Source organism: Carassius gibelio, chromosome B10, assembly GCF_023724105.1.
Source record: "Carassius gibelio isolate Cgi1373 ecotype wild population from Czech Republic chromosome B10, carGib1.2-hapl.c, whole genome shotgun sequence".
In the NCBI taxonomy this organism is placed as follows: Eukaryota; Metazoa; Chordata; class Actinopteri; order Cypriniformes; family Cyprinidae; genus Carassius; species Carassius gibelio.
The window spans coordinates 17614451-17641709 of record NC_068405.1 but is presented as its reverse complement, the minus strand read 5'-3'; the positions used below and the strand labels follow the sequence as shown (position 1 = coordinate 17641709).

At 36.9% G+C, this 27259-nt stretch overlaps 1 protein-coding gene across 2 annotated transcripts in view; it reads right to left on the bottom strand.

Moving 5' to 3' along the window:
* ppm1e (protein phosphatase, Mg2+/Mn2+ dependent, 1E) overlaps nucleotides 1-27259 on the bottom strand; it is a 49815-nt gene that overhangs the window by 19671 nt on the left and 2885 nt on the right. The window lies entirely within an intron of this gene.

Sequence of the window (27259 nt, the reverse complement as noted above, 5' to 3'; positions counted from 1 at the left end):
ATCTGTCCATTCGTCCATTCATCCATCTCTCTCTCTCTCTCTCTCTCTCTCTCTCTCTCTATCTATCTGTCCGACCATATTCATCGATATCCATCTAGATATCTGTTCATCTATCTATCCATCCATCCATTATTCTGTTCAATATCCATCTATATATTAGTTAATCTATCTATCTGTCCGTCCGTCCATCCTTCCGTTAATTCATCCATCCACTCACGATGTCTAACTAACTTTGATGTATGAATCAGATCCTAACACTGGGAGTCTTGGACATCATCCGTGTCACAGGGACAGCAGTGTGCATCAGTGTTCACAATGGCAGAAAGATGAGAAGATAGGAGTGAAAAGTGTCACTGAGATGGAGGAGGAACTGATGGCCTGAGGAAGGGATGAAGACAGAAAGAGAGAGAAATGACATGCCAATTGCCATTACATTCTGGGATCCTCCTCCGCATTTCCATTCATAGAAATGCTCCAGCTCTCTGTCTCCTTCTTTCTCCTGCACACACGCACACAGCCGTCACTACCTGAGGGGGAGGGGGTGTCGAGGTGGGGAGCTCTGATTGGCTGAGGCTCTCGGCCACAGCTAAGGTGAGCCAATGGGAGACGCCCGTTTCTTTTGCAGCTCAGAGGAGTCAGAGACATGCTAAGAAATGAGGATTAGAGAAGAGCCATTTTTGTCCTCTCAACCAAGTTGCAAAAAATACATACACGCTGCTTTCTTTATCCCCAGACTTCAAAGCACGGCACAAAGTGACGTCTCTGTAGTAGGCTACGAAGATCTCACAGCAGGCTTATTTGTTGCCAAAGAGACTGTGAACGGAAATTAAAGCATAAATAGAAGTGGCTCTGCACTCATATTGCTTGTATTTAACAGATTATCCTGGTTACAGAACATAAATGTGACCATACAACAGAAGGGTAGTTATAAAAAATTAAATAAAAAAAAAAAGAGCGCAAGAAAGTGAGAGAAGCAGGGATGTGTGTCGGGGAGCCTTGCTTTGACGTCATTCAGAGAAATGAAGGCTCAGCGTGGCTAACACTATATAGTCACACTTCATGTCAGGAGAGAAATTATGCTTTGCGCACGCAAAAAAACACACACACACACAAAGCTACTCACTGCTGCTGGACTTGCATAGCATATAAATGCAGTAATCATGACACGGGACATAATAATCCACACACATACAGAATCAGTTCCCTCTTATAATACAATAATTAAGCAAGGTACAAAAGGGTGTTATATTTTAAAGGGCTTGTTTGTAAGCTCTCAAGTGCCTTATTGCTTTAATTAAAATGAATAATAAGTACTAAAAATATTAGTTATATACATATAAATGAATATTACTTAAACGCTAATTGTGTAGTTGAAGTGTTTAAATGTTTTTTATCCCAACTACATATATAAAGACAACTACAAAATATTGTAAAAAAGTGTGAAAGCTGTGAATGACACGGGCTCAACACATGGCATACTTTAGGGACGGGGCTATCTGTTCAACCAATGGCATAGGGAGGGAAACTTTCATTAGCAAATCTGTTTTGTAAGACTTTGAGATTCAGCTAGACAAAATAATGTTTTTAATATATGGAAATAACCTGAAAAACGGCAATACTGGCTCTACCAATAGTGAGCATTTGGGGCGGGGCTATCATCCTGTTGAACCAATGGCATACAGAGGGAAACTGGTGTGAAAACAGTCATTATTTCAGCAAATCTAGATGATCTGCATTTTTAGCAGATGGAAATAATATTGTATGTTTCTAGAAAAGCCTTTGTTGAAGTGTGGCTTAGCATGCACGTTCTACCCAACCTACTACTGCAAAAACATGTCACCCACACACACACACACACACACTTACACAAGGCTCTCAAGGGGGTTTCTACTCTTACATTAACTTTCAACTGTCCTTGACTTTGTAAGATCCCCCAAACACTCAACATCACTTGTGTATGTGTGTGTGTCTGTAGGAGAGGATTTTCCTTTTCGCACACATCTTCTCCTCTGAGACTACAGTTCAGTTTAGTCATAAGTGTCTGTTCTATTGTGATCCATGATGGTGCTGTACTGCCATAATGAAGCATCATTTGTCATTAAGAGTAAATTGTGTTAAGAATGCCTAAAATGAATATTAAGGAGATATAAAATGCTAAATTATGTCAATGTCTACTCATCTTCATGCTGTTCAAACTCATATGTGTGAAAGTTTCTGAGGGCACTCTTTTATATATATATATATATATATATATATATATATATATATATATATATATATATATATATATATATATATATATATATATAAAATGTAAATGGGGACTGAAGCACTCAAGCACCTAAAAATAACCATAAATAAATCATAACAATAAGGCTTATTGTCTGTTCCTCACACAAAGCTATCATATGACTTCAGAAGAGCACACAAGACATAAACTACATTTATGTTTTTTTTTTTCTTCTTTTTTGTCATTTTAGAGCCTGACAGTCCTAGTCCCCATACATTATATTCCACTCAAGAAATCAAGTCAGATGTGTTTGGAACAATGTGAGGGTGAGCAAATGATGACAAACCTTTTACTTCTTTTATGAGTACGAAGTGCGGAATATACCATGTTTAACCCAATATACCATGTTCACCAGTTCATAAGAAGAGCTGGTGGGTGAAAATTAGTTTGTGGGTGCTTGTTGATAAGTTGGAGTGTGTGTGTGTGTGTGTGTGTAGATGACTCAAGGGTTATTAATAGCAGCATGCAGGATTAACACCAAACTAAATCCTCTTCCTGTCCATCACTCTCCCTCTCAATCTCTCTATTACACCCAGCATCCTCCCCTGCACTCACACACACACACACACACACACAAACGCACACAACAGCATGCCTAAATAAAGACTAGTGCTTGTTCTGGGTCAAGGACCTTCATGAAAACCCCACTTTACCCATCATTCCTTTCCTGCTCAGTATAGCGCCTCAGCGTCACGCTTTTGGAAAGGGAGGGAGAGAGAGAAAAGAGAGCGATGGCGTCATCGCGCCCACGCATCGCGCTAACCCACACTTTTCATACTCTCTTCTTTTGACCTGCCTGCTGACGTCGCACAGGTTGAAAAGCTTTGCATACCTTTACCAACAAAGTGAGTAAGAGCTAAATAGAAAGAGGGACAGAAAATGAGACATGAAGACAAAGAGAGAAAGGGCTTTATCAAAAAAGGCTGCTTTGTGATGTCACAGGAAGTCCGTGTTATCTCAGGTAACAGCGTTACAGGACCTCAGAGAGCATCCTCGCTATGAAATCTTTTTACGTCAGTTTCTAAGGCCCAGACAAGCGGCGTTCAGTTCTAAATGTCACGGACTGTTTCATCTATCATAATTTCTGGAGGCTTTGATCTGAGGTGTGTACAGAAAATTTAAATTAGTACAACTATGTCCATGCCATTATTTACAGCAATGAATAAATTACTGAAAGAGAGATAGATCTTTTCACTGCCTGTTCACACCAAGAATGATCAATGTAACAATAACTATATTAGCATCCACCATAACATTCTGTTTATTATAAATGCATGCTGCATGTTTTTTATCTGCTGCTTTAAATGTGGAAGCTCTTTAAAATGGGGTGGACTCCAGTTGGCTGTTAATGGTTTTATCGTTCGTTTCTGAAGGAATTTGTTCTGGAAGTGTTGTTCCTTGTAGTATTCTTTGAAGAAACCCAATGAATCACAATGATTCTAGAATGTTCCCAAAGTTCTTAAAAGGATAGTTCACCATAAAATAAAAATTTTGTCATTAATTACTCACCCTCATGTCGTTCCAAACCCGTAAGACCTTTGTTCATCTTTGGAACACAAATGAAGATATTTTTAATGAAATCCGAGAGCTTTCTCAACCTGCATAGATTCCAACACAAAATTACAGTTGAGCCACTTGGACTATTTTAAACTACCTTTCTGAGCCTTGAAGTTGATAGTTGCATTGCTGTTTATGTAGGGTCAGAAAACTCTTGGATTTCATAGAAAATTTCTTAATTTGTGTGCCCAAGAGGAACGAAGGTCTTATGGTTTTGGAAGGGTGAGTAATTAATGACAGAATATTCATTTTTGGGTGAACTATCCCATTAAATAGTAAGAGTTATGAATTTGAACAAATTCAATAATTATTTTGTACAGAGAAAAGATTGTAGATAAGGGTTTGACTAAAGACGCTTGCCCTAGTGTTCTCGCTCTCCAGTGTTAACTGGACCACAGGACTGAAAAGACTTGAGCGCACTTGTGTTGGAATCTAGGCCATCAGCCCTTCAAACTGTCCACAGACGTGGTCGCCATGCCATCTGGGCATCATCTCTCTCTGGCAAGGCAGCTCTACGTCCGAGTCTCCAATGGGGCAAGAACACAGTGGCCTGAAACCCATGCTGGACTGTTGCCAGTGGAGGCTCCAGGCTGTGACATAATAATACAATGCACACCTTCCTCACTTCGACACCTAGCAGGGAGGCTCAAACGCTCTAGGGATAATCAAAAATCCTGGAAGCATGTGAAGTATAAAAACAAAATTAAAGTCAATATCACTGAGTGAGATTCTAGATAAAGAAATATATCAAACAGTAGACAAACGATAAAAATGAGTGAGAGAAAAATACAGCAAACAGGAGGTTAGGGCTAAAAAAAAATAAATACAAAAAAATAAACCTTAAAAAGCATGTTAGGACAGATGATATGTTTTGCATCTCATAATTTTCATGGCACTGATTGTACAATTTATTATATATATATATATATATATATATATATATATATATATATATATATATATATATATATATATATATATATATATATATATATATATATATATATATATATATATATATATATATTATTATTTATTTTTATTTTTTTTTACAAAAACTGTATTTATTTCCCAATAAGCATCCACTAAGAAAGCAGCCCAATGTCTAAATAAAGTTGCATAATCTTACCTGCATCATGATAAAACCATAAACATAAACAAACATATAACTGTGTGATTGATATTGATCTATATATATATAAATATATATAGATAAATAATATCTCATCTTATCTAGTTTAATTCTATTCTATCCAGCAGCACATTAGGTCTGTTTAGGTCACTGCTCCGAACTAAATGCTTGTTCTTAATCGTTATGCTGATTGTACAATGCCATAACGCAGATGAAATGACACTGCGGGCCGTATAAAAGCACAACCTAAAAAGCTATAAACTAGCAAATACAAAACATAAAGAGGTTAGCCAAATGCCATTTCGAGTTATTGCACCATATACCGTATACAATCTGTTGCTAGGTGCTATTAGGCAGAGGGCGTAATGTGGTCATTGAAGATCTTTGAATGTGTGTTATCTTCCCAGGATATTAATGAGGCCTGATCAAACACTTGACAACGTGTGATCATCTAATGAAGCTACCGTTTAACACACAGCTCTCAATCACACAGTTCTATTTTGCAGTTTCCTGCAAGGTGGGATATTACCGGATGTTTTTTGAGTCATACATTCCCTCTGGAATATTTGCTTTTCCCTACAATGCATTTGCCAAACAAATCTCGGTTTGGATTATGGAAAGCAGGGTTTGAGTTGGGATGAACTTTCACTTGGTAATACACCTTTTTCCATACTGATATCCGTTTGATTTGGTTGATGAGAGTTGGCTATTAATTATTAAAAAAAAGAAATTTTAATTCTGAAAATGTAAGATATATTTGTAGATTTGTCATTAAAATGTATTCCATTTATTACAGATTGCCGTTTATGTAAAGCAATGTTCAATATTTTCAACCATAAATTAGGAAATTTAAAAATACATAAAATATATTATAATATATAAACATAAACTGAAATCAGATTAAAAATTATATATTTTTTAAATATTTATAAACACGCAAACTAATAATTGATTAAAAAAATGAATGTATTTCTGAAACATTCCCAGTTTTTCAGAAACAAAATCAATTTTGTCAAGCTTTCATGTTGAGGTTAATCATTCTAAATGGTTTATTTTTCTGTATAATAGTCAAATGAGGTCTCGAGCTGGCAGTGTGAGGATGCCTGAAAACTGAAGGATAAATAAGGTGAGCGATGTGGGCTACGAAATGAAATGTGCAAGTCTATTTGAGAGCAGATGACCTAGTTGAGCCAAGGAGGACGGTAATTTAGGCTGTAGTGACACTGACGCACAGGCCTACCTTCTGACCAAAACTTTCTCTTCTTCTGTAATGCCACTCAAATTTATATTCCACAGCATCCAGTATTCCATATCCACTGAAAATTGATTCCACCCACCCCTAGAAGACTGTATTTTGGGCCACATCCATTGATAAGACAAGGTCATCTAAAGACGTCATCAAAAAACTGATACTGAAAAATATACGTCAACTACAGTTGTGCTATTTATCCTTAGCATATTCTTTTAGCTTTTAAAAAATTGGCTGGCTGTCAAAAACATGAACAATGTATAAGCATAGAGGGCATTCGCTTTAAATAGCCAGACAAAAGCCTAGTTTCCTTTATAGGCAGCTGTTACTCGGTTTCTTGCTGTTGAGAGGCTCTCTCATGAGCTTCTGTGTCCTTCACCTGTAATATGTTGTCAGGAGAACTTTAGAGGTTGCAGAGAGCAATTTCTGAGGAGAAACCAGGGCACTTGGAGAGACTCTACACCTTTAAGTGCACTTACAGGGCACGGAGAGCGGCGTCTGTGCAATGGAACACACTCCGCCCAAGCCAATCACGCCGCTTGTGCCAAGGTCATCTCCATGACTATAGAGATGCTCAGTTCTTGAGGTGAGCCATGTGAATTTTCCAGTGGCTCTTGAAAGAACACAAACATCTCTGTTATTAATCTGCCAGTTAATTAACCTTAAATCCAGATACCAGGACATCTTCATGAATAAATCTTATTAGCAAGGCATGATGTCTTGGTTTATTTGGTCTTTTTAATTCCCAATAGGAGTCTAATCCTTGCTATCAGATGATTTAACATTCTTGCCTTACAACCATCTACAAAATCAAACATACTACTATGCCTTTAAAATCTGAACCGTATGAAATTAGACCCCTGATCGAAGCAAATGCAAAATTACACTGGGTTCGATCCAAATCACCTGCAGGACAGCCAGCCAGCCTCATTTCAGGGCACAAACAGAACCTCTCGCCCTATTGTCTCCCAGCCCAGGATTAACACTATAATCCAGAGATTACCATTTGCACTATTTTCCAGCTCTATTTGGCTGATGACTGGCAAACACATCCCAGGATGTCTCGGGAAGCAGCTGGCGCTTCCGTCGCGATTGTTAATTTCGGACATCCCTGAAAAGGAATTAATCAGCGGCTGGGAGATTATTACCCAATACGCCTCTGCTGATTAAGAGTTATGCAAGGAGACATCACGAGCGAGAGCAAGGCCACGACTTTGGAAGCGAGATGCTCAGAACTGCCCTTTGGGTCATCGTCACTGATCTAGAAAGCAATCAAATTAGAGTTTCCACAAATGAAAGCACAGAGACTGCATTGCCTGGGCAAAAATCATATCATCAAGCCCTGTTGGCACTGCATTTGGACTGTATAGTAGAGTGCAATCACACTAATGTACTTAAGATAAACTATGTAAATTCTGCTCCACTATAGCCTCGGCAAAAATAATTACCAAACACTTTTTCGTCATGTTGACCTGATCAGAAACAGCAACCTTTGACACGATCAACTAGAAATGGTTTCTATAAGTAGTACACAAACATCTACACAAAGACCATCTGCAAGACAGTTCTTGTTCCAGATAATGTCATTGTTTGGGTGTGTTCAGATCTCTGGAATGCAGTTAAAACAGTTCATTCAGCTCAACTTGTAAAAATACATTTACACAGTCATGTTTAATCATGCATATATGTGACCCTGGACTACAAAACCAGTCTTAAATAACAAGTTTATTTGTAGCAAGTCTAAAATTATCTGAATGGGTCAAAATGATAATTCTTTCTTTCATGCCAAAAATCGTTAGGATATTAAGTGAAGATCATGTTCCATGAACATATTTAGTTGATTTCCTACCATAAATATTTCAAAACTTAATTTCTGTTTAGTAATATGCATTGCTAAGGTCTTCATTTGGACACCTTTAAAGGTGATTTTCTCAATATTTAGATTTTTTTTGCACCCTCAGATTCCAGATGTTCAAATAGTTGCATCTGGCCTAAATATTTTCTGATCCTAACAAACCATACATCAATGGATAGCCTCTTAGTACCAAGTGAAATTTTCTTCTAAAAATTTTTCTCAGGCTCCTATGTGTAGGTTCAGTAAATTACTGACCAGCAGAAATCTATCAGTAATTAGAAAGCAATCCTGCCGTTGTCAGTGGAAATTAATATTAGATCACTTGTAGAACTTCAGAAAGACCTGGAATTAGCAGATACAATTGTTTCAAAGAAAACAATAAGTAATGCACTCAACCACCATACCCTTTTTACACACTCTGGGCTCTATTGCTGAAGGATGTTGAAGCTCGTTTAAAATTTGCTGCACAACATTTAGACAAGCCTGTGAAATAATTGGAGAAGGTAGTCTGGTCAAAAAATCAGCAATAGTCAATCCGCATTGAGTGTTCACTTTCAGCGCTGAGGAGGGTTGAGAAAAGAAACCTCATGGGGAGGCTATCCTCCCTCCTGGTATCCACCAGTCATCATAGAGATGTAAATTACGTGATACTAGTTTGAACGTCTCATGCTGCGCTATAAAGTGCCAAGTACTGATGATGAGTAGTGATACTGAATACTTGATCGCCAATCGAATATACAAACAAAAAAAAAGGGACAACACGCCTTAGCTGGATATAGGCTACAGCAGTCGGCTTAATTAAATAGCACAACAGGCAGGGATGGATGTTTGCTTCAAGTGATAGGTCAGGTGAATGAAATTATATTATCTTGTTCTATGTGTTGTTTTCTTAACATTTCTGACTAAAAGTAACCAAAAATTCATTTTAAAGTGGCAAATAATAATAATAATAATTGTCAGGGATCCCAGACAAATACAATTAGTGTGCCTCCTCTATTAAAACCCACGAGCCGCCACTGCCATACAGGAGGCGTCTTAAAGCTGTCATTACCAACAAAGGCTTTTGTACGAAGTATTGAATAAATTTCAGTGTGAAAATTTAAGCTTGTTCAATTCTTTTTCACTGGGTGATTCCATTTTATTACAAAACTTAATTTCTGAACTTATTTGTTTTGATTTCTTTGTATGTATGGAATACTTGGGTTGTTACTGACATCTGTTAAAAAAATAATGTTAACAGCGCCTTTAGAAATATATTTACTGAGAAAAATGTGATGTGTTCAATACTTATTTTACCCGCTGTATATTAAAACTGCACTTCGGTACAAGAAGAAACGTTAAATCTTAGATTAAATCTTTAGATATGATTTTAATTCTAATCTGTTTTTGTATTTGCAATGTTTATGTAAATATTGTATCTACATCTGCAGTGACAAATTGTTCTGTATATAAGGAAGAGACAAGAGAAATATAAGTTCTAATGCAAATTAATAAAATAGTACACTGTAAAAATGGCTTTAAATTAAAAAGTTGTAAATTCCAAGTTGTAACTAAATACGATTTATTAAAGTACACTTTACAAGAAAAAACTAATTAAGTTTTTCTACTTCAAAATTTTACTTGAATTCAATGCGTTGCTTGGCAAGTCTTTAAAATTATTTGTGAAACTGACTAATTTCTAAGTGAAATTTCACCAGATTGTTTCAGTTTAGTGGAGTGCTCATCTGAAAATTGAATTTGACAAAATATTTGTTATATATTTGTTATTTTGCTCTCTCAGACTCTAATGGAATCAAATGTGAATTGAGCCACCCGCACATTATTTTTGTTACATGATATTTCCACTCAAATCAGTCACTTATTCCTTATAAGTGACTGATTTGTGTGGAAATGTTTATTTAATTGAGAATGCCTGTGAAGGAAGCTGCCTACTAGGAAGAAGACATCAAGCCAAGTCACTAGGTTTTGAATCTCACTTGATAAACTCATTAAAAAAAAAGTTATGTTTGCATACCAAAAAAAGCCATAGTTTTAATATCAGATGTGCACTTCAAGAGTAATGCATATATCTAAAGAGCTGTAAACCCATATTACAAGGTTCAATTACCATGTGTGTTATATTTTAGCCCAAATCAAGTATGCAATTATTTTCGTGAGAGTCTACCCTCAGGACTAATTACACACCGGAGACAATTATTGAGAGGCACTGTGTGGAAGTTGCTCAGTTCAGAGTTGACTGCAGTTTGCTCACTCTTAGAAACTAGCATAATGAAATGTATCTTTTTGGAACAGGCAGTTCCTTTTTAGTATACAGGGCATTTTGACCTCACTCTGAATTTCAGGTAAATCAGTGATAACGTTGTGGATTTGGTTCACTGAACTAGGCCATACCGCAGTCTGCTTCTAAATGAACTGAATTTCTTTTTGTACATTTAGGGTTTGAGTGTTTTGATGTTTGTTTTTGAGTGGGGGTGTCCTGAGTTAACCATTTATCCTATTATTTCTCCCTTCTCCCTCAATTAAACACACAAACAGAGAGGAAAGCACATGGTTCATGTCGCTGATGCATTCCTTCTTCCCAGGTGGAAAAAGAAGGAAGCTGACTGGTCGAAAGCATCACTGCTGATGCCACAGGAAGAATCAAATCACTGTGTGTGTGTGTTCAGCATGCATATCTCACCGCACAGACAGAGTTTCTGGCACTGATACCTGTCCTTGTAAACAGAGAAGATTGACAAATTGGCTTTACTCTGATAGAAGCAGTCTGACAAACTGCCACTCATGTTTAAAGGAACAGTTCACACAAAAATGAATCACTTACTTACCCTCATGTTGTTCCAAATTTCTGTCTTTCTTCTGGGGAACATAAAAGATCTTTTTGTTTTTTCAGTAAATCCTGACCACTCTTTTCAATAAAATGAAAATGAAGACAGACGGGCTTTCAAGCTTTAAAAAACAACTCCAAATACAATTATCATGAAAAGTGGTCCACTGGGAACTACTCTGTACTGATCAAAATTGTGAGGTCAGTATGATAAAAAAAAAAAAAAATGAAATGCTTATTTTTATTCAGCAAAGATGTATTAAATGATGTATTAAATCACAGTACAGACATTTATAATGTTAAGAAATATTTATATTTCCAATAAATGATGGCTGTTCTTTTCCCTCTATTCATCAAGGTATCCTAATAAAAAATATCAAGGTTTTCAGAAAAATATTAAAGAGGTCATTTGATGCTTTTTTAAAGATCATTATATTGTGTATTGGTGTAACAGAATACGTTGACATGCTTTAATGTTCAAAAGACACATTATTTTTCAAATACTTTACATTATTATAGGTTTCCCGCCTCTCTCAAATGTGTAGTTTTCTACAAAGTCCCTCTTTCCGACAAGTGCTCAATACTCTGATTGGCCAACTGACCCAGTGCATTGTGATTTGCCGAACGCTGCAAGCCTTCGTCGGTAATGGATCACCCCTTTCCATAATCGCGAGCTTCATCTTTCAAATTAAATGTTAAGACTGTTAATAATGTTGTTAGTTTTACCCTCAGTTCAAGCCTGAAAGGGGAAAAGAGTCACCTGACAGACACAGTGATGAAGCTCGTATGTGTTTGCATTACACAAGCCACAGATGGTTAAGACAGCCGACTCCACTGTGTGACCCTGCCTGCCTCTCTCTCTCTCTCACACACACACACACACACACACAAGCGAGGCAAAAACTTTGAATATTCAATAGCAAATACTTTAAACAATATAATTCAATAAAACATACTTACAGTAACTGATTCAGAAGCACCAGATTGTCTAAGCAAAGTCAGAATTACCTCCTCTCCTAGGTTCACGAAATGGTCGTTCATAAAAAGTGTTGATGTTCTGTTGTAAGTAATCTTAAAGATTCCTAAATGCATATAATTTCAGAAGGCCAAATAAATTGCTAGTTTCGTCTAGATACACACAGCATCTCCCTGACATCTCCCTGCTTCAACACTAACTGCGGTTACTGAAACCACGCCTTCTTTCTTTGCGTGAACATTTGGGTGGTATTACGCAAATATTTCCACATTGTGACGTAGACATGTGGGGGCGTGCTTGAATGAGCCATTTCAGGGGGGCGTGGCAGAGTCTTAACTTTGAACTTTGATAGAATACCTTTTTCGGATTTGAGACTTTAGTCTTTGCCACTTTAGAGGTCTTCTTTGTGCACCAAGAGCTTGTAACACTACTAAGAGAAAGAAAATATTGAAATTGCATCATATGACCCCTTTAAGCTGAGGTGTAAAAAAAAAAAAAAAAACATTGAGTACCAAAAATCTGCATATGAGAATGATTTCTGAAGGATCATGTGACACTGAAGACTGGAGTAATGGCTGCTGCAAATTCAGCTTTGATGTCATAGGAATAAATTGATTTTAAAATTAAATTAAAATGTTTAATTTAATAATATTTCACAGTATTACCATTTTACTGTATTTTTGATTGATGCCTTTGCGAACATGAGAAACGTATTTAAAAAAAAAAATACAAAATTTACCAACAACTTTTGAATAGTAGTGTTTATATAAGCTTCTAAAGGAATCCATGTGACAGTTTTGTGTAAATATAATAAACTTAAAGTTATTAGGCATTATAAAGTAGTCATCTCCAGTTGGATAACCAATGTTAACCCAGCATGAATGAATCCCTAAATCAGATTTAAATTCATGAGTTGAACTTGAGAACCAAATTAGTTCAATTCATGAACAAATCAATTCACAAAAAAAAAAAGAAAAAAAGCCAAATAAAACCATGAACACAACAATAGTTCATGCAAGATACTTCTTTGTTTTCAAGCTTGACAGCCTGAGTGCTCATTAATTTTCAAAAGATGTTTCTTCAAAAATTAAAAAAAATTGTTAAGTTTTATATAACTGTAAATGTAATATAAAGCAAATATATATATATATATATATATATATATATATATATATATATATATATATATATATATTGCTTTCATTTTTGTGATGCAAGTCAAATTAGCCAAACTAACAGTCATGAGAGAGCGACATAAGTGGCCTTAAGACCAAAGACTGGATTATGTAATCCACCAGCTGCCAGATCTGTTGTTTTGAGCAGTAAGATCGTCTTAGGAAAAACCTGCACCGTCACAACGTATCTACAGGCAAAATAATAAAGCATCCATCAACAAAGCCTCTTCCTCTCAAGGCTACTGAGCACACGTAACTTCATACGTAACACAGATCCAAACAAGGTCAAGATTGCATGCGACATGGACAATAGGCTGCTTTCTATTTCCTCTTCCAAAGCCTAGACTTTTCTCTATAGCTATCCCACTCTAAGAAGCCCCCCAAAAACCCTGGTTTAGAGTGATGAGTCAGAATCCAAGCCCCGTGGTGGTCCAAATTATTCACAGATGACTCAGAGCTTTAGCAGAGAGAGTGGGGAACATCGAGGCATTTGCCTGCAACACAGTGGCTAGTCGTGGATCTTTGGGGTGGCTCTGCTCGTCAGCACACTGCTGCTTATGACTCAGCTCTCACGCGGTACACTCTCCCAACGCTGACAACTGAAGGCCACTGCAGAGGCGGACCGATGCAGCATCTCCAGTCAGCTAATAGCTCCCTGCGACTCGGAGAGGGCCACGCTGTCACCGTGTGCTTTTTTCTTGTCAGTGTTGTGAAATGCCGTATGAAAAGCTATGGTGCCTCATCTCTATTTCCGTGTCTAAAACGTCTTACTCACTATGCACGACAAGCAGGGTAAAGAAGAACCACAGGTGTGCAATTCAAAATAGGACTAATGTGGTTTTCCGCTTCTGTGTTTCGCCCGGGTCGCGGAGGTCACGATGACGTCAAGAACGGAGTTGGAAAGGCTGGTGAAACAGTATGGAAGACACAACAAAATGACAGAAAAGAAAAACAACCTTACGAAATCTTTCAGCAGAAAGTCGTTATGAAAACATAGCTCTGCTGATTCAGCTATAGGGATGCAAGATATATTGGTACCATACTGGTTATTGACAAATATTACAGACATGCGGTAACTTATGTCTTCAAAGATTGTAAAGATTGCTCATTGAAAACTGATTCTGAAAGATCTAGATTTTTGTAACCATGGATCGCAGTTTTATTTAAACCTGTTCTGGGAGAGCTGTTTAGCTAGAAACAAAAACAGCAGACAGGCTGAATGAAAATGCTAATTCGCTCTCTGACAGCAGGTGGCACTTGCGGAACAGTGGAAATTCAGTGTTTTTACTTGGTTACTGATGTAAGCAAAGCAGCGCTGCGCTTCTGAACATTAAGGAACATTTTAATATGCATTATTCAGAGGCAAGATGAAGAGAAAATACATTCTAAAAATGTTTTCCCCTCAGACATACATTCATAAAAACTACAACCTCCAAATGTATCGCAATTCGTTTAACATATATTTGTATCGATTTTTAACCAGCTCGGTGTGCATCCTTACATCACTAGTAAGCAAATTTGCCACTTTGCATTAGAAATATATATATATATATATATATATATATATATATATATATATATATATATATATATATATATATATATATATATATATATATAAATTATACCAACCCCAAATGTTTAGTAATTGGAATTACGTTCTTGTAGTAAAACCATGAAGTCCAGTAAATTTAAATGCATTTATTAGTAATAATGGCAGCCTACATCCACTGTGAAATTGCTATGATTTACTGTCCATGCATGAACAGTGATGAAAGACCAACGTCTAAAAATTCGATCTGTCGATGGGCTTCATGGTATCAAGCTGAGACCCTGAAACACACACACACACACACGCACACACACACACTGCAATACAAGGGCCTGGACTGAAATGAATGTTCCAATGCAATAAGTCTTGAAGCAATGCAGGGGGTCGTTTAGTCTGAGGGGGTGGCAAGTAGGCAGCAGAATGTCTCTCGGCAGGGGGGCGGGGGCTCTAGGCTTTGTGTACAAGCAGAGCGTTAGCCTGGAAAGTCAACAGCGGGGCCAGTGTATTAAATATGTAGATGCCAGTGGCGTCAATAATGCAGATTTTCTCAGTGGTGGCAGGAGCCACTGTCATAGTACACCAAACGCCAGACACTAAGCTGCTTGACTAAAGTGGGTTTGATGGGCCAGAACTGGATCATGATGTCCACAAAATTTCTATCACGTCCTGACCCAGATGTGAAGTTAAACTTTACTTTTCTGGAATTTCTTCCATCACACATAATATGGAGTTTACCTGGCTTTAGGTGGCTGAGGTGGTGCCATCCTAAAAGTTAAAGTGATAGTTTACCCAAAATGAAAACTCTGTCATCATTTGCTTGCCCTCAGGTCATTCTTTCTTCTCTGAAACACAAGCAAAGATAATCTGAGGAATGTTTTGACAGTTTTTGCACCCTTTTGACTTTCATAAATACAAAAACCACTGAAAAAAAAAGAAATTCTCCACAGAAGAAAGAAAGTCACACAAGTTTGTATCAACATGAAGGTGAGTAAATTATTACAGAATTATTTTTATTTTTTATTTTATTTTTTTTTTTGGGGGGGGGGAATCTATACTTTAAAGGACTTTGCCATAATCCAATAAACATGGAACGAAGTCCATGACATTTAACATTTGCATTCTTTCACGGATGATAATTCTTCTAAACAAACAGCATAATATATGTCAAGTTGCTTATGTTCAGTGTGGCAACATCTATCAGGGACGTAGTCAAAACAGTCCTAATAATACAGCCTGTCTCACCAAGGAGGATTTGACCTAAACCTTTAATCAACAAGTTGCTTATTAGAGCATTTGCATACATCATCCTGATGCAATAAACCTAAAAAGACCACCTTAAAGCAATTTGAATACAGTATAGAGTATTCATATACACACAGTATGGTAACATAATGATGTGGTAGTGTTACATAACCTGAAAGTAGATTGGATTAGCTATCTAAAGACAAGTAGAGCCATGGACATGTAAGCTGCAAACATGCTGCAACTTGGAAGCTGAAATATGTCACTCAGGGGTCTTTTGACCTTCCTTCACCTGAAACGAAATCAATGTCATGACCCAAAACTGCACTGACAATGCCACCACATAACAGAGGCTGGGGGCCATAGTCTCACTTTAAGACACTTACAAATGGAATAATTCTACTTGCATTTAGGAGATGCTGTTTCACACTGACACAGCATGGAGAAGTGGGTTTGGGTTAAGTGCCTCTAGAGACAGTGCTGAAAGACTGGACTGTAACTAGGACCCAGGTCCTACAGTAGGTCAACTATACTTTAGACTGAACCTGCAACTTTTCTGTTAGGAGCTTCTGTTGATAACTAGGCCTGTTAACATATATATATATATATATATATATATATAGGGAAGAGTAATATGCAAGTGCTCCCAAAAAGGTTTAATAAATACACCTCAGAAGTTCTAACAAAAATGCAAACATGCACTACTCTTCAAAAGTTTTGGGTTGGTAAGATTTTTTTTCTGGAAAATAAATAGCAGTAAAGGCAATTTTAAGGTACAAAAAATATATATATAATCAATTTCAAATAAATGCTGTTCTTCTAAACATTCTATTCAGCAAAGAATTCTCAAGATAGATATATCTTGATATACATTGATATTAATAGAAAATGTTTTTTGTGCACCAAATTAGTACAGAATGATTTCTGAAGGATCATGTGACACTGAATAACACTTTAAAATATATTAAAATAAATATTTTTTATTGTAATAATATCTCAAAATATTAGTGTTTTTACTATATTTTTATGCTTGGTGAGCATTATTAATACCGTATTACTATTTCTTATTTTTTGGTGGTTTGGCCCATAAAATGGTAACCAAAACTGCTTCATAACCAAAATTCTTCTAAATATCTTTTATTTTTCACAGAGGAAAGAAAGTCACACAGGTTTGGGAGAAAGAGTAAATGCTGACAGATGACAGATGACAACTTGTGGGAGAGTAAATGATGACAATTTTCATTTTTGGGTGAACTATCCCTTTAAGGTATACATGTATCAAAATGACACTGAAGAGATGTGAACCAAAATTATTGTGGAGAAAAAAACAAAAACCAGTCTAAATCTTTTGTATGCCAATGAATCATTCCCATGTTTAACCATTAGGCTTCCAACGGATTATGAATATGAATATGGCATGTCTGTGAAGAGCTGAAGAGCTCCAGATCCAGGGAAGCAGTGTAATGTAGGTCACATTACTGCTCTGCCTCCACACAGCCCCAGTTCTACAGCCCAGGGACTATAGGTAGAGAGTAATGATCAAGGGAGAGGATACACATATATACACACACACCAGCATGCTGTATTGGGTCATCCACTCCAGCTAGTCCACTTTTCCTGTCCTTTATAAGGTCACCTTCAGAGGTTATTAAATGAAACCAGCACACTTTTCTCAGGGCAGTGATCCATATCCATACTGAAGAAAATTAGGTTTAACTTATGGTTAAACATTACAGCATTACAGGACAACAGGTGCATCTGATCTAGATCTAGACCAGAAGAAATACCCAGTTGGGTCTGTATAATAGAGAAAATAACCTGTCAAACACTTCAGGGACTATATGTTATCCAGCAAAACCTTAGTCTCCAATTCAACTCAACAGCACAAATGCTAGCTTCATAATAAAAATAACTTTTAGATTTGGAGTGAACGTGTTCAAAAAGTTTCTTGATACAATCACCCAAAATTATGTTTGCCATTGCAATTAAATATTGCCCCAAAACTACAGCATTTGCAGGTCTGGACAGAACCTAAAGTAAAACAGTTGGAGAGGAAAATGCAATTAAAGCAGAGAAGAGAAGGCAAAACTAGGAAAAGGGAAACTAATTTTTCAAAGCCAGATTGGAGACATCAAGTGTCAGGATTAAGAGAGATTAAATGTGCCTACAGTTTTTGGCATATTGCTTAACAAAAATGGCATTTAAAAAGCAATTTAAAGACTGCATCTCAGCACAAAACAAACTCCTTCAACATTCTTTATTTTTACAAATGCAAAACCACAGAATGTATGCAAAACTTTTAACTAGAACTAAAACTATTAAAACCCCTTTTTTCTAACCAAAATAAAGCAAAAAATACAATAAAATACACATTTTAGAAGGAAAAACTTATTAGAAAATATAAAAATAAAAGCTAATTCAACACATTAATAAACACTATAGTATATAATGATACTAAAATAAGACTGATTATAGTTCATTTAAGTGTCTCATTAGCATTAACAGAAAATCTAGAACTTAAAAAGCATGTGATGCATCTTCCTTGAAAGAACTCCAAGAAGAAACGCAACAATCTAAAAGTGCTTAATTTGGATTTCTATGCTGAATACGAACACGTTTGTACACGTATAAGCAAGAAACTCTGAGAAGAAGCCTTCGGGAACTTTGCTTGAGACAACAAAGAAAATTAAATAAACTTACTGTGGAAAATACAAAAAAATAATTTGAGCTAATTCTCTTAGATCTCTGTTATTCAAGAAGTGGCATTACTCAAATATCTAGCATATGTTGAACGGTATTATTTAGGGCTTTTGTGCAATGCTACTTTTTCTTATAGTCAAATTAATTAGCTATCATCTGTGACCATAAAATGAACTACAAACTATATTGTATCAAGACCAACTAAAAGCACACATATCACTTGGTGTACTTGGTTTGTTGTTATTATTATTAATAAATTGCATTATTTATTGAACACTGGTGTCTTTTATCATACATCAAGATAATCTGAACACTGTGTGCATGACTATCACTTCTGACCTCAACGATATTGCAATGGGACAATTTAGATCCTGCAGATCTCTGAGAGTGTTAAATGAATGGTGTCTCCGCTGGAGGGCTAAATAAACAAAGCCCTTTATTGCAGAACCTGACCTGAAGGAAGACAGTGCTGGGGGGATCCTGTGCTAAAAAGGGTATTGAGAAGGCCATGCCATGTGGCGCTGGCACTGGTCTGGTGACGCTGGAGGAAGGGCAAGAAGTGCAGCACTGGGGCAGGCCTGATGATTAAGGGATTACCACAGCAAGATACAAATCTTGCTTTGGGCATAAGAAACAGTGCTTGCCTGAATGTCTATATGACTGATCAGTCTTAAAGGGATAGTTCACCCAAAAATGAAAATTCTGTCATTAATTACTCACCCTCATTTCATCCCAAGCCCACAAGACCTTCCATGCTTCATTACATTTATACCACATTCAAGGCCCAGGAAGGTAGTAAGAATATTGATAGTCCATGTAACATCAATAGCCGCATTTCCACTGTCGGGCCAGTGTGAGCCAGGGCTTAAAGCGGGCCAGGCAGGACTAATAGCCTCAGGCCAGTAGCACCGATGCCAAAATAGTGCAGGGTTTCCATATTCGAGCCTGAAGCACCACTGCCCGTCACTAAAACAAGCCCTTTACACGCCTCTCAGGAACAACGTTAACGCAACCCCATCATTTCACCGACAAAGAGCAGTTATCAGAACACTAAAAAAAATCAATCACTGGAACATGCGCGATCACACACGAACATGATAAAAGCTGCCGTTTGTTTGCATGCTTTGTTAAATATTCAAATTCAAAAACATCGATGTTTTACTATAGAATAAGTGATTGATCATAATGAATTAATTTATCAGGACTCAAAATTAATCACACAGAAAACCATTTATTTATATTTTATTTATTTATTTTTAAGCCTGCTTATTCAGTCGAGTCTGTTTCTATTTATTTGTAGCCAAAGTGGCCTATACGTCACATTTAAAATGAATGATAATATCTCTATTTTTAAAAAAGCTCCCGAACAGAATTATTATATTTTTATGATAATCTACGTGGAGCTAAACTCTCGCGACGAGACTTAAAACAGATAATATAAGTTACTAAATAATTATACGATTATGATAGAGAATAAGAAGCTGGAATGTGATTTCTCCAGCGGTCATATTTACCATGTTTACTATGGTAATGTTAATGCCCAGCATGCACAGTCTTTGCATCGCTTCTAAATATTTCTGCCTTGTATGGTGATTGTAATCCACATCGGATCAAGTTATTGCAAACACTCCTGCTGACTGAAAGTGAGTTTTGAGCTCAACTTATTTTAAAAAAAGTGTTTATTGCTGGTGTTATAGCTGTTATCTTTCTGAAATGATCCGCAGCGCTTGACTCTCTATTTTTATAAAAGCTCCAGAACAAAAATCATTATAATATTTTGATGATAGGCTATGCTACATGGAGCTAAACTCTTGAGAAAAGACAACATAAAACATGTTACTAAATAAATACACAATTGTGATAGAAAATAAGAAGCTGACGTCTGATTTCTCCAAGTGGTTGCATTTACCATGGTTACCATGGTAACGTTAATGTTTGTCGTGCATAGTGTTTTACATCGCTTCGAAATATTTCTGCCTTGTTTAGTGATTATAATCCACATCGGATCAAGTTATTTCAAACACTTGCTGCTAACTAAGAGTGAGTTTTGATCTCAATTTATTTTAAAAAGTCTTTAATGCTGGTGTTAAAGCTGTTATCTTTCTGGAATGATCTGCAGCGCAGACGCTTTCCAGACGCGGAGAAACTTCGTCTTTGTTCATAACCCCTCCTCTAGTCCCAGCTGGCCCGCTTTGGCCCAAGGTTTTCATTGGGCCAAAAAACCCTGGCCGTTGGCCCCGAAGAAGCCCCGGTGAAGTACGATCAAGCCCCGGCAGTGACAGTGGAAACGCGACTGGTCCTGGTACGCACTAGCACGCCCGCTTTAAGCTCAACAGTGGAAACACGGCTAATGGTTCAACCTACTGTAGGAGAATACTTTTTGTGCAGAAGAGCAGAAAAAGTTGAAAAATTTAAATTTTTTTTGTTTTATTTGTGTACTTCATAAAATTAAGGTTGAACCACTGATGTCACATGGACTATTTTAACGATGTTCTTACTACCTTTCAGGGCCTTAAAAGTGTCAGTTGCATTGCGGTCTATGTAGGGTCAGAAAGCTCTCAGACTTCATCATAAATATCTTTGTGTTCCAAAGATTAACGAAGCTCATGAGGCTGAGCAATTAATAACAGAATTTTTTGGGGTGAATTATCCCTTTAAAGAAACATTGTAAAAATTAGGATCACATGATCTTTCATTATGTTTATAGAAGGCATTTACTTAAAAAGTGGGCAACAAAATGAAACCGAATTCAGAGGTCTCAGGTCTTTTTAAAAGTCCCCTTTGTGATGCTCATGGTAGAATGCAAAACACAAATTTTATAAAAAAAAAAAAAAAAGTTTAGGCATCGCAACACTATAATGTACAAAATTAAATATTTTAAAATGCTTTTAAAATGAAAAAAAAGCTATTTAAGAGATAGTTGCTCCTAAAGGGTTACATTTTTGCCATAATTTACAGCTATCCTTTAAAAAAAATGTTTTAAATAGACATAACAATTTAAATATCTAAATACTTTGAGTCAATCATTCGTTCATTATCTGGCTTGTCTCGGTGTTCATCTTCAGTTCTCTCTTCACAGTGTACTGTTTGAGTAAATGAATTACTCTTGGATATTGGTTTGTTTGAACAAACTCAAAAATCTGCTATAGTAACTAAACCAGTAACTAATGCCAATATGTGCTCTTGAAAAGCTTTTAAAGAGTTTTAGAGAAGAACTTTCCTATCATAAACTAACACCATTCCTTTAAGTTACTGCTATATCTAGGCAAGATTGCAGAAACAATTAAATATCCATTATTGGTCAACCAACCTACTACAAAAATAATTAAATCTATAACAATAGAGAGAGCTATATAAGCTGCTGATATATATCGTCCATCTCTAGACTAACTTAGTTCCTAGGACATTCTCTCAATGTCAGGACACTAATCAAAACATAAATATACTTTACAACAAAACGAAAAAATCTAAATGTCACAAAAAAACGAGTTAGTTGTTGGACAACTAGTTGACATTACATCCCTAATGTACTATATAATGACTTATGAATGCAAAATTCTTGAAAAGAACATAATGACACCACAGTGATTCTACCAAATGCCATACCTGATTAAAGGTTTCAAAGCTTTGCTATTTGAAACCCACTACTCTTCTTAAAGGGTGAACTTTGCCTTTTGAAAGTGCAGCGAACTGCACGACGCACCTGGGCATGCCAGCACCAAACAGAATGAAAACGAGCCCCCGTCCAACCCACTCAGCTTAATTGCGCAACAACTGCAGAGAAGCGGGGAATCAATCATATTTCCATTCAATTAGCCAGCCAGCAGTTTGAGAGGAGGTGACAGACCTCTTTTAAACAAATGAAAAACAGGCAGGAAGATACAACCTTGGAGGACCTGTGAGGGAGATGCTGCTGGCAGCTTTATGGTCAGGAGAATGTTGCACAATGCTGTAAATGCTCAGGTTTTTGTGGTCCAAGGCTTACATAACCTGGCACAGGTGCTTTTTTTTTTCCTTTTGTGATGGACAGATAAAAGCTTGTTGATGCAATGAAAATCCTACGTATTAAAGCACATTACACTAACCCCAATCTGGAGAAGAGCTCTGAAATAACATGCACAATGGAATCACAACGCACAATGGTAGCTTTTGCTCTCAAAATGCTTCAAGCCAACATTTTTACGGACAGCTTTGGCATTTGTACACACTGTCCCCTTTGAGATGAAGCATCCAGATCTCTGAACGGTGAAAAAAAAAGACAAGACAATCTGGTCTTCAGCTCTCTCTTATCCACTCCTGACCTCCCAAGAGGCACATTTAGGGAAAAACGAAAAAGAGAGAAGACCTTAAGTCGAGTCCTAATTAATATCTGGCCCAGAAAACATCATTCAGAAGTGCAAATAACGGCTACGGATGCCAATGATGGTTTATAAGTAATGATTTGTGAATCCTTGAGGAGCATCTCTCTCACTCACTCTCTCTCCTTGGCCACTGCTGTCGGCCTTGTTTGTCCCAGTGCAGTTCTAAATTTGTCCATATAGACTGTCGAAGCGGAGGCTAGTTCATTCTGCCGTCAGCTGAAATGAAAACAAGCTGAGGGGAGCCACACTCGCTTCTCTTAAGTGTCAGGTCTGATCACAGTGGAGATGAACACACAGGCCTAGAGGCCTAGGGGAGGCAATGAGCTGGATTGATTTATTGATCAAATATTCCTCACTGTGTTTTGTGGCTTCAGCTGCAAGCTATTACTCAGAAATGAAATTCTATTACAGGCAATAGGCGAGCCGCAGGGGTTTCAAATGTTGCAAGGATCTGATGGTATTCTGAGCACTTCAGAGCGTGCAAAGGACAAGTGACGTACTCTACATACTTTGCTTGTCGAATGCATTCATAACGTGTGTTTTTGGGTTACTACTCTTCAAAAACTAATTGTAATCTTTAGGACATGGACATGTTCAAGGAATCCTAAAAATGACAAAACGGACAAAAATGAACATCTGTAGACATAGAGCAATAAGTACAAATTATTGCGACAGATAGATAAAAACAAAACACAATCTAATTATTTTAAATGCTACAAGTGTATTTAGGCAAGACAACATTTTAAGTCACATTTTATACTGTTTTTAAATTATGAGCATCTCAAAAACACCCAAAAAAAAAAAAAAAAAAAAAACATGTAACAATGTAAAAACTGGGAGAATGAACAGTTGCATTTTTAGTATCAGCCAAAACAAAATGTAAAACAAAAAACAAAACAAAAAAACATTTTGACTATTTACGACTCATTAATTAACTATATTAGTTAACATGAATTAACAATGAAAAATGCTTAACGTTAGTTTTAGTTTAGTTAAGCATTAGTTTGTCAATTTTAACATGAGCAGACAATTATTATTAAAATCAAAAGCTGCATCTGGTAATATTATTTAATAGACCTGAGTTGGGCTTAAATAAACTAACATTTATTTTTATTAAGAAACAACAACAAATGTTTTAAATACTGTAACAAATGCATCACTCATTGTTAGTTTAGATTAGATAATGCATTAACTAACATTAATTAATGGGACCTTAATGTAAAGTGTTACCAGAAAAAGTTCATGATTACCAATATGGTACCAACCTAGTACCTTACAGTAACATCCGTGATTAATAAAGCAACATATCATGTAATTAGTTTGATTAAAATTGTAAACAGCTTGATATTGATAAATGTAAATAAAAACAAATACAATTATTGTTACAAATATATATTTTGATGGCACACAATAGACGCTTTATGGAGCTTGAAATAAATCTAAATGTGATTATAGCCCTACAAAAGAAAGTCTGGATGTGATCGGAGCGGGAGGGGGCTGGGTGAACGGGCTACAGCGATCATCTGAAGCGCAGCTGCTGTCAGTGCCTGTCTGAAGAGGGACCATACTCTAATGCCATGCCAAGGGCGCCCGTGGCCACACTGACCCAGATGAAAAATAGCATCCCTTCATCTAGACAACACCTGGCCACAGATACATTGTCTGCTCCGCATGGAAACAATACACTGACACATCTATTTGTTTTCCTTAATTGTTGGATCGATGTTGTCATGACCAGACATCAGAGAACGATCCGATGCGGATGCTGATCAAACACTGATGATGAAGAATTTATGAGAGGACGGCGGTTAAAGAGACAGTTCAAGCAAAAATTATTTGTACCAAACAAAATGTTGTAAGCTTTTACAAAAAATAAGCATTTCAAGCATTTCAAGCTCCAAAAAGCACTACAGAAATATCATAAATAGGTCAAGAATCCATTCTGAATCCAAAAATATACACAAGCAAGATTATCAGTGAAATCCCATATTATAAAGGTGTTTATGATCCTATTTCTGTGCATTACTTAATATGCATACAATGTGATTCAGTGTTTAAATGTCTTTTCAGAAGCTTACATTCTTCAAAACATTCAATCCTTAATGATAAAAAAGTACAAAAAAAAACAAAAAGGGGAAACTCCTGCCATCACAGATGAGTGAATGCTGCACATGATGCTACAACATGCAAATCCTTCCCTCTGCAACCGATATTTCCTCCATCATTGATTCTATCGTTCATGACACAGCTGTGTGGTGTAGTGTGCCGTTTGTTTCATTACCATAGCCGCTCCCTTGGGCTGTGTGTGTCTGTCGCACGTCTTTTGTGCGTGGGTATGCATGTATGTGTCTGTTTTGTGTAGCTTTGTGTACGTCGCCCATATGTGTGTGGTTTACAGCTGTGAGAGACGGGGGTTTAATGAGCTTTAGGAGAGCGGTCCTCTATCCATTAGTGTCTATCAGGACTCCCCATGGGCTCGGAGGGCCTGCTCACCACAGGAGGAGGAAACAACCTCCCTTCCCCAACCTCCATTTTTAGCCTCACATTCGCTACACATCCCCATTTATCAGCGCACAACAACTAAACCAGGCTGTTAGATAACGTTGCTGATAACATCATGTTTAATGTCAACTAAAATAGAACGGGTATTCCTGTTTAACTTGATTTTGAATTAAGAGAGAGATAATTAACATACTGCCAAATGAAATGCGTCATATTTAAAATGCTGCTGTTATGCATTTCGTATTGTACTGAGTGACTGAAAGGAAGGGGGGAAATGCTAAATGTAAATAATAATAAGCACTAACCATATATATTTTTAAATATATATTAAAAAAGACAGAATATTTTCAAATTAATTGTTGATGGTGAAGATTAAATTAAACAATTAAATTAAATTAAATTTAGACAGTGATGTTACTTTGAATTCCATCGAACGGTTGCAAGGTAAAAAATTTTATAAAAAGATTTAGACTGTGATGTTACTCTGGATTCCATCATTGACCGGTTGCATGGTAAAATAATTCAAATAAATGAATAAAAAATAGAATTTAGACTGTGATGTTACTTAGAATTCCATCATTGAGTGGCTACAGGGAAATAAAATTAAATTAAATTAAATACACAGCTTAAATACGTTCAATGAAAAATCTGGGTGCCAAAGCAAAGACTGTTGAGGAACAATATATAACAATATTGGAAAACAGACCTTCAAGAAATAAGTTTAAGTGATGAACCTCATGTTTATACGTCTTTCCGAGTCACTATTTCTCTATCGATTGGCTCTTATTCATGAGTTCACGCTTACATATAATTAGCTGAGGTATGGTATACGTATTTGGCGTGCTGTCCGGGGAAGGGCTCCGAGCTCGTGAATGGCCTGAACCTAGACTACCCCCCATTCCCCGTCTATTTATAAAGTGAACTCGAAGTGAGGAGATGGGGTGGAGAAAGGATGCTGATAAACCGTCAATAGATAAAGGTAAGTTACTGATATTTATACTATGGTATTTATTGATTGTGGTCCACCTGTGTTGATTAGGCTAAGTATCTGACGCACTCCTCCCGAATCTTGTTACTAAAACATAATTTAAATGTCACCCTGCATTCTTCCTAAGTCAGAAATGTCACGCCACTGGTAGGTTGCCACCATCATCAGAGCTCTGGATTTGTAACTAAGCTTATTCACCGTGCAATCACCAACCTCCCCTATCAATTTTTACTTCTCTTTTTCTTCTTCTCCTTTCCACACATACACACGCAGCCACCCTTTCCTCCACTCTAGAGGGAGCAGAACAAAGGGGATCTCCACTTTTCTCCTAGGACTATTATTAGATCTTCAACCCAGCGACAAAATAATCACACGTTCAGCTGAATCACCACGCAGGCAGCGGAAGCTTCAGTCCCGAAGTATGCGAAGTGAGCAAGCCTCCGTTTAGAATAAAAATAAACTGATGTGGCTAGATGATACATTACTCTGGAACATAAATGTGTGAAATAAGGCATATAAACCACTTTAACTGTGGTTTGACAATAAAATAATTGCGCATTCCAGCACCAAAGGGTTAAATCAATCTTTTTCACTTTAAGGTCACTGTCAGACAAATGGTTGACATCCATCCACCTCAGGCGAAATGACCATATAACACTCTCCTGGGGATCAGATATTAGTCAGCGTCAGTAGCCTAGAATAAACCTTCACATCAGAGTGTCTTCACAGAAATTGGTATATTGAGCACTGCAAAAATCTGAATGGGGAAATAGCTCTGTGATTCCCCAGAAAGACTGTATTTGTGCGTTTGTTTGTGCCAGAGCAAAAGGGATTCTCCACAGCAGGCCGTGGCAGC